A 9,724-nucleotide genomic window follows, 5' to 3' on the forward strand; every position below is an offset into this window, starting at 1 on the left:
TCTTTCTGTTGTCTGTTTTTTAGATTGCATCCATTCAATTTTTTTTTTACTATGATCCTACAGTGAAAAAATACATTAGGGCTAATGTGAAGTTCACAGACTTACAAATGAGGAATAAGTAGATATTAATAAATAGTCATCATAGATACAAAACACTCATCATGCCCTGCTAGCCCATTTTATTCTATTCTGTTCCAGCTCACCTCATTCCATCCCAGCCCCATGCCATCCCATTGCACATCATCCCATCCCACGCCATCCCATCCCATCTCATCCCATTCTCATGCCATCCCATCCCACGCCATCCCATCCCACGCCATCCCATCCCATCCCATCCCATCCTGTCATCCCATCCCCATGCCATCCCATCTTCATGCCATCCCATCCTACGCCATCCCATCCCATCCCCCTGCCATGCCATTGTATCCCATCCCCCTGCCATGCCATCTCATCCCATCCCCATGCCATCTGTTTTAAGAGTCTGACTGCTTTTTACTAAATGTACTTCCCTACCCACTGTTTTTAAACACAGCTGTAACAACCTCAGCTGGATTACGGTGTAATTTTTTCCCTTTTTACTCAGGTTTATATTTTCTAACGTCTGAATAATGCTTGACTACAGCCTGTGACCCAGGCCCAGACATTTTAACATCAGAAAACACACTCCAGGCAATTGGCCTTTGACTCGAAGATCACTCAGCTCCCTCAGTGGGAGAATTCTGTGAAGGAGAATGAGGGTGCCAGTTAATGGCCCTTGTCGTCAACAACCAATGCTTAAGGAGTGGGTTCCTTCTGGCAGTGTGCCTCTGAGCATGCTAAGAGCAGTTGCCTTTCAGAGCATAGTTATATTAAATGAGTTCTTTAAATGACCTGGATTCCTGGCAGGGAGCCCCAGGGAATGTGCGTGTGTTTCTTCTGAAGATCATTGCTGATATCAGTCCTACTGAAAAAGGCATTCAGTAAACTACCATTTATTTGTCTTATGCGGGTTATGGGTTGATGATATTAATTTTCAGGATGAAAATTAGGTTTTGAAATAAGTCTTCCTCCAAAGCAATGGTATGTCCTCTCCCCCTCGTGTGAAGGAAAGCTGTGGTCTACTGGGAAGGAACCCAGAACCATGGGTTAGACTCATGGGATTTAACCTACAGCTCTTTCCTTCTGTGACTGCAGTCAAGTTATTTCACTTGTTTCTTACTCCTACCAATCCCTCCTCTTCCCCTCCTCTGTTTCTGTTTAGGAAAGGCCAGGTCTCCCATGAATGTCAACAAAATATGGCATATCAAGTTGCAGTAAGACTAAGCACCTCCCTGTGTATTAAAGCTGGGCAAAGTGACCCAGTATGAGGAGTAAGGTTTCAAAAGGCAATAAAAGAGTCAGAGACAGCCCCTGCTCCCACTGTTAAGAGTCCCACGAGAGGATCAAGCTACACATCTGTAACAGATAGCAGCAAGCACTCTTAACTAACCCCCTGCAAGGATTTTGACTGGGCTTAACCAATATGTAAGTGAGACTTTTAATCCACGAGCACAGAATCGTCATGTATCACTTATTTTGTTCTTCTTAAGTTTATGCCATCAAAGCTTTATAGCTTTTGACACACAGAGACACAAAGTGAAAATAATTTTTCTAGATTTATCCCAAATACTTCATTTTTGAAGTTGTTGGTAAATACTATCATTTTGTACTAATTTTTGTAGGGTAAAAGTTAATCAGTTTGATATAAATTCTAAATTGACTGTCCAATCATTTACTACTATTATAATCATGTTGATTTTTGTAAATTGAATTTATATCTCATTATCTTTTTAAACTTACTTTTTAGTTACAGTAAATTTTTTAGCATATTGTACTATTTACATAAAAAATCTTGCAATCACACCTGCATAAAGTGAATTTTGTTGCTCCGTCTTACTCTCTGAGCCATTTTTTCTTATTGTATTTTGATTTGCATTCCTACGAAGACTTTCGCTGTTAGGCATCTTTTCATAGATTAACTGGCCATTTGTATCTTTACATTAGAGATCATAAGACTATCTTTAAGTTGGATTCACTTTTTATTATTGAGTTACTAAGACTTTTTACAGTGTATTTTGGATTCCAGTCCCTTATTAGATACAGTTTGTTACATTCTCTCCTGCTCTATGTATTTTCATATGTTTTGATATGTTTTTGATGGTGTCCTTTGGAGCACAAGGGGTTTCAGCCTTTGTAAAAAGTATTTCCTTTACTTTAGTTGTGTTTCTTGTGATTCTAGTTTCATGTCTAAAACTCCTTTGCCAGGTCTGATGTGGTGTTGATTTACCCCCGGGTCTTCTTCCAACAGCTCTGCAGTTTTAGGTTTTACATTTATGCCTTTGATCCATTTTGAGTTAATTTGGGGAGGAGGAATCCAACCTCACTCTTTTTCATGTAGCTATTTGATGCCCCAGCACTCTTTGTTGAGAATAGTTTCGCACTAAGTGGTCTTGACACTTTTGCCAAAAATCATTATATATAGGCACATTGTTCTATCTCTGGGTTCTTAATTGTAGTCTCTGTGGTTATACTTAAACACCACTTTACTCTTCTGATGTCCAGCACTTTGTTGTAAGTTTGTAAATGACAAGTGTGAGCTTTCCTCCTTTGTTCTTTTTTAGAATTGTTTTAGAACTCTTTCTAGTTAGTTTGCCAATCTTTGAACATCAGAAAAAGAACATTATTTCTTTTCTTTTCCCTCCCTTCCTTCCTTCCTTCCTTCTTTCCTTCCTTCCTTCCTTCCTTCCTTCCTTCCTTCCCATTGTTCTTTTTTTTTTTCTCAAGACAAGGTTTCTTTGTTTAACAGTCCTGGCTGTCTTAGAACTTATTTTGTAGACAAGACTGGTCTTAAACACACAGAGATCCACCTGCCTCTGCCTCCCATGTGCTGGGTCTAAAGGCTTGAGCCAACACTACCTCTTTTTGGGGGGGCTCTTTGGTGTTCTTTGTTTGTTTGTTTGCGGTAGTATCACTGTGTAGCCTTGACTACCCTGAAATTCACTATGTATACGAGGCTGGATTGAACTCATAGAGATTCTCTTGCCTCTGCCTCTTCAGTTATGGAATTAAAGATGTACACCACCAACATCCAGCAAACAGATTAATTTCTACAAACAGGTCAGCTGGAGAGGTGGGTAGCTCTATAAACAAGTCAGATAGTTTAGCGGATAAAGTCTTGTAAGCAGCAAGACCTGAGTTCAAATCCCCATAACTCTTGTGAAGTTAAAAACAGTGTGTGTGGGGGAGGGGGGAGTCTTAATCCCAGTGATGCTTAGATTGCAGGTGGAGACAGGAGAGAACCGAGAGTTCAGAGACCAGACAGCATGGAGTACACATCACTGAGCATCAAGAGATTCATTCCCAAACAAGGTGTAATGAGGCCTGCACACACATTCACACATGAATACATCAACACCCAACCACACCACCTACCCCCACCCCCACACAAAGTCAACTAGGATTCTGAAGGAGGGGTGCACTGAATCAGCAGGTCCCTTTGGACAGCACTGACATCTTAAATTAGTTTTAAGTCTCTGTGATCATCTGTGAACACGGGAGCCCTACCCATTGGTTTAGATCTCTCTTAGTCTTTTTTTTTTAATTATTGAGGTTTCAGATTATACGTTTTGTAGCATTATCTGTCACAAAATATGTTATATTTGTTCTGTGCATAGCATCCCATCTTTTCACTAAGTCTCTTGTGGCCAGTTGTTCCTCCAGGGTGGAACAGATTGCTGCTGCTTCAGCTGAGCACCAGATGAAGTAATTGGCTTGCATTTAGGGGCTCATGTTGAATGAAAATTATGTTTTTTTTCCCTATTTTTTTTGGCCCAGCTTGTACAACTGAATGTGGACATATTCAATCAATGTACATTTAATATAACTCACCATAGAGTACTGGCTCAAACAGTTTTGCAGGAGCCAACAGGAATAGACAGAAGTAAAAATAAACAGCACAGCCAAATTACAGGCTTCCTGATCCGTGCGCATGTATATGAAATTAATGTGCATGTATTGAAATGGCAGAAGATGATGTGTTCTGAGGCCTCTGCGAAAACGAGTTAGCATGGCAAAGCAGGTTAATGAGCCAGTGGTATCCAACATGTTAACTCTTTCAAGTGTGAGTGCCTGTGTTGAAGCTTTTGCAAAATGATTATGTTTAAAGGTAATTTGAGGCAAACCCTAAAGTCTCAATGTAATAGTTTGATTGCATCCAAGCCTTACTCCAGAAGCAGACAGTAACACAACAGCAATAGCAAGACATCTATTCATTGCTGTTACTAACATCGCTCTATCACTTACCATGCACCAAGAATGGTTTTGTATGTTTTAGGCATGCTAATAAATTTGGCATTATTATCTTCACTCAGCAAATGCTTACTGATCATTTGTTCTGGGTCAGACATTATTTTAGATCCTTCACATTGAAGAAGGAGAGAATTTGCACCCTGGAAAACAGTTGGCATAATATAGAAATATTTAGCATGCTCAAATTAGGACGTTGGTATTGGCATCTAGTGGATAGCGGTCAGAAGTGCCCTACAGGGCAGAGAAACAAAGGACTTTCCTGCTCCAAATATCAGTGCCAAGGCTGAGAAACTCTGTCGGAGCTATAGATACATAATAATAAACAAAAAAAGCAAGATGCATGATTTCATGGAACATATATTTTAGTGGAGTAAAATAAAATTTTTAAATAATAGATAGTTATCATTTATATTAGAAGGTGGTATATGTTTCAAACTATGTTTGCTTATTTTTAGACATTTATCGGCCTGAAGGAGATACAGGGGGATGTCTTGGGGTTGAAAGACGATTCTGTTTCATTTGGACATGTTTCATTTCAGGAGTTGATTTTAACCATGTGGAGGTGCTGAAACACGTATTACTCCCTTATGAAAGAGACATTAGTGCTGCCCCAGTTTGCAGGGGAGCAATTGGGAATTAGGAAGGTAAGGAGCAGATCCGTACGCTTCTAGCGATTGAGTCGTATAGCTTAGAATTTGATGGCACAATTGTCTGTCTTCCTAAAAAATAAAACAAGACAACAACAACAAAAGCCCATTTCCATCTCCTTAGACTATCTCCCTCTTGGGATGGCATCTTTTGGTCTTAATTTCCATAGATTTCCTGGATAACAGCTCTGAGAAAGAAATGTTCTCTGCAGCTAGTGAAGTCTTGAGATAAATATTTTTATGTATTCAGTACCTGGCAGTTAATGTTATGTCTGCCAGCTTTTCCCTTGATGGGTTCTTAAAGCCAGTTACAGTGTAGTGGTTAAAAAAAAATCTATATTTACAATCATGATAATTGAATATTCACATTAAAAGATGACTGACTTTGGCATCTTCCCGAAAGGTCTTTATTCATTAAAACTCAGCCTGTCACCCGGTGGTGGTGGCACGCACCTTTAATTCCAACATTCGGGAGGCAGAGGCAGGTAGATTTCTGTGGGTTCAAGGCCAACCTGGTCTACAAAATGAGTTCCAGGGTGGCCAAAGATGTTACACAGAGGAACCCTGTCTTGAAACAAACAAATAGACAGACAAAAATACACAGTCCCTCTCATCCACTAGATGCACAGTGGCACCAACATTTAATTCTTCTAAGTGTATGCAGAACAAGTGTCACAACGTGCACAAATGTGCTATATAGAGAGATGTGATATGACTGTATCTCCTTTAGGGTTAACTTTCCTTTGTCTGGAGCTTCAGCCTGTGAGGGAGGAAAGTTCCGGAACTAGGTGGTGGTGATCTCTGTAGGACACTGTGATCACACCCAGTGCGACTAGATGCGGCATTTCAAAAATGGTTACTATGGGGTCCATACAGCTGGTTGGTGAGTAAAGGTGTGTGCTGCCGAGCCTGACAACCTGAGTTTATTTCCTGGCAACCCCATAGGTGGTCCTCTGACGTCACACAATGCTGTGGCATATGAATGACTGCTGCACCCACACTAAATAAATAAATAAATAAATGCAAAAAAATGGTTAAAATTGAAAACATTATTTAGGTCTCTGATACCACAATTGAAAAAAATAAGAACAACAAACCAGAAATAGATTCCTTGTTATTTTCCTGGAGGTGAGCTGGAGCTGCAGATTTGGTAGATGTTGTGGGAAAGTAAAATCCTCAATCAGGAACATGAGTACATTCTGTGCTTTATGAGCTCTGTGAGGAAGTTAGTTCTCCAGCACTTCAAAAGGCTGCTGCCCAGCCTGTATGCCTGGAAAGGCTTCTGCAGCCACAGGTAGAGGAAGAAGCAGAGAGTCTCTCGGACCTTTTGTATAGACACGCTCCGCTCCAGGAAACTGGTCATAGAACTTTACTGACTCAGCCTTTGTCACACACACACACACACACACACACACACACACACACACACACACGGAGGAAGGAGAGAGAGAGAGAGAGAGTCCCTAAAATATGTTCAAAAGGTCAATGTTTCCATTTTCTATTTCTGATGTAACAAAGTCCCACAGTCAGTGATTTTGGACAACACATGTGTATTATCATTCCATCCTGTGTCAGTGAATTATATCTGCTGCCTGCCTGCCTCCCTCCCTCCCTCCCCCAACTTCCTTCCCTCTCCTCCTCCTTCTTTCTCTTCCTCCCTTCCTTCCTTCCTTTTTTCCTCTCTGTCTATCTCTCTTTTTGTCTTTCTGTTGTATCCTTTGAAACAGGGTTTCCTAGAGCCCAGGCTAGCCACGAGCTCTGTATCTAACCAGGTTGGTCATTACCCCAGCTTCTCTCTCCATGTTCCACGTGCTAGGATGACAGGTACTCACTGCAACACCCAGCCAAGCTTTGCAGGTTTCTCTGCTCCCCATTTCCCAAGTCCAGATTAAGGTCCCAGCAAGCTGGGCTCCTATTCAAAGTCTTTGGAGAGGCATCTTGATGAGTTTCCTCAGGTTGCCTGGCAAGTTCAGTCCTTTGTGCTTTCTGAACTGGAGTCACTGTTCCTGAACTGGCTGCCAACCAGGGCGCATTTGTAGTAATATGGTAATAATGACACGAGAGTATGCTCCTCCTTGTGTTTTCCTAGCTCCTTCCCTCCAGCAAGCAAACAGGACTCCTGCTTTATTTTCATACTCATAGGCTACTTTCCTCTACATAGTTTTTTTCATGCTCCATCTGGTTTTTGAGAGGAGGAGTGATTCAGATAATAGGACAGTCTCTCTGAAGATGACTCATAAATGGCTTCCGGTGTCACAGAAACACTGTGATAGTGTTTGATCGGTCAACCAGGGAAGGAAGGCCCCTAATTTCAGTGACATTGAGACCCAGCATTCCTTCCCTCCACAGCTTCATAGTTTTCAGTGGTTGGTGTAAGCTCCAGTATACAACACTAAATTTGTTATGACTTTATTTTCTGTGCCCACACCAGCATGTGTGGTTCTTGAAGGAAGGAGTCATGTCTGTTTTCTGCTTGCTGTTCAAGACAGATCTGACAAACAGGGGTGATGCCTTGCTAAGGTCAAAACTGGGTGCTGATCCCAGAGAGGCTGCCCCAAGAGTCCATGCAATGAGTTCTTACACTCTTCCATAGTTACCACAGTGGGCTTTCAAGACTCCAGAACTGTTCATCACCTGACTAGGGTTTGCATCCGGCTAAAGGCAGCAGCACCAGACACCTCCTTTCATTTTTGTCAAGCCTGTGTTGCCACATCTGTATGATGGAGATCAGAAACAGAGCTCAGGTCTAAGACTCAGAAAGTATTCCTTCCCTCAAAAAGTTACTCATTGAGCACTTACTAATACCCGAAGCAAGAGACCGACCCTAGCCATGTGGAGAAGGCTATGGAGTAACAGAGTCTCAAAAACCCACTGGACAGATCTGGAAGAGTACACTGTTGAGTAGTATTTTGATTACATTCTAACAATAAAGTTTGCTTTGAGTCAGAGAAGTGGAGAAGCCACCAGTCACCTCCTCTCTCTTCCGTTCCTCAATCCAGAAGGGGAACTCCTTACTACCACCTGTCTCATATCTGTCCTCAGTCCTTCAAGCTGCTATGGTTAATTTTGGTCCATTAATGCTTAGCTCCAGTCTCTGACTTAAAGCAATCTTTATTGTCAGAATGTATCAAAATATCCCCCAACAGTATAAGAGATCACCGCATGGTTTCTGGAGTCAGGATTTCTGATATTAGCATCTAGTAGGTTCACGTAACAGTTTCACCTCGGCAAAGCATTCACCTCTTACGTCTCCATTCTCCCAGAGTCAGTGGAAGATAACAGCAGTGCACTTACCTCTGAGCTGGATAAAATGAGTAAGGAAAGGATGGCACTTTCAGTTGTGTAGAAAATGCATGCTATATATGACTATATGCCTGTCTTTAATGGTGTGGATAAATGCCTTGTTCCAGTGATCTACGTCTACCGCCATCTAGGATCTTTGCATGTCCTAAATGCATTCACATTCAATAGTGTACTTGTGTGTGTGAGTGTGCGAAATTGCCCATTCTATAATTGGCTTCAGTTTAGCTAATTATGGCAGAGTGGGGCTCCTGGAAAATCATTTTGTGCAACTTGGAAAACAGAAGAACCACAAAAGAACATCCTGGAGATCAAGCGAGAAACATATAACTAATAAAATTTGCAGGTTTTGTTTTTACATAATAAGCAATCACCAATGGCCCAGAGAAAGAGCATTGATTTTGCCACAGTAAGGTGGACTGGGCTTCCTTCCCTCTTTCACTACTGGCTGCTGTCACTGATGTCACACTTTTTCGTTTTAGCCCAGTATCCGTCCATCTGGCTTTCCAGTGGAAGGTTTGGAAACTGTGAAGGATGTGTCACGATTATGGATGGGTGCATGTGGGAAGATGTTTTGTGCTTTGCCTAGTTAGGGCCATTTAGTTTTTGCTGAGCTTGGACCAAGCCTGCTGTGTATGATGTACGGGGTGGTCAGATTCCTTGGCAGAGGGTGAGGCACATACATTCTTTCAGGAAAAGACTCTTGTCTTTGAATCTTCTTTGGTGCCTGCTGCTGCCTCGGGTGGAACTCCCATTGATCTTTGCAAATCTCTTCAGTCTGAAAGCACTGGCTCTTTTATGCTGAGTAAGGACAATGGTATTCCGTGTAAATAGATCATAGCAGAACAAATCCCCGAAGAAACACACACACACACACACAATTAGAAAACAGAAATATGTTGTACGAACTTCATGATTTCTTATAATTTATAATAAAATTACTTGCTTGTATTGGTACCTTATCTACAAAGGGCTTTTCATATGACTTTTTTCAGCCTGTGAGAAAGTTTGTTTCCAATTATAATTGATGAGTTTTTGATCATCATCCTCATACATGCTCAAGATAGGATTTTAATTCAAGCCATGATAGGCTCACCTCACTCTGACATAAGTACCACAAAATGAGAAGATTGTTCGATGCAACTAATTTTCAGATCATGTGTCCTCTTCATTGCAAGTATCATGATTTTTGTGGTTGCAGTAGACCATTTTATCCTGTCTCCTCACTTATCACAAGATCATGGACTCCAGAAGGCTGTCTGAAAAAAAAAATCTTAATTTTGAAAAGGTCAAAATTTATTGAGCATATTATATGTCATAGCATTTATGACCCAACAGGTCAAACAAAACGGTAAGTGTCCTCTTGGTCACATACCACAGAGGGTCTGAACTGTGTGCAAAATAGAAACAAAAGGCCTTTTCTGTAGCTTGTTCACAATATGAGGCATTCA

The sequence above is a fragment of the Microtus oregoni genome, unplaced genomic scaffold, assembly GCF_018167655.1.
Source record: "Microtus oregoni isolate MIOR12 unplaced genomic scaffold, Mior012 000022F_ref0000154, whole genome shotgun sequence".
In the NCBI taxonomy this organism is placed as follows: Eukaryota; Metazoa; Chordata; class Mammalia; order Rodentia; family Cricetidae; genus Microtus; species Microtus oregoni.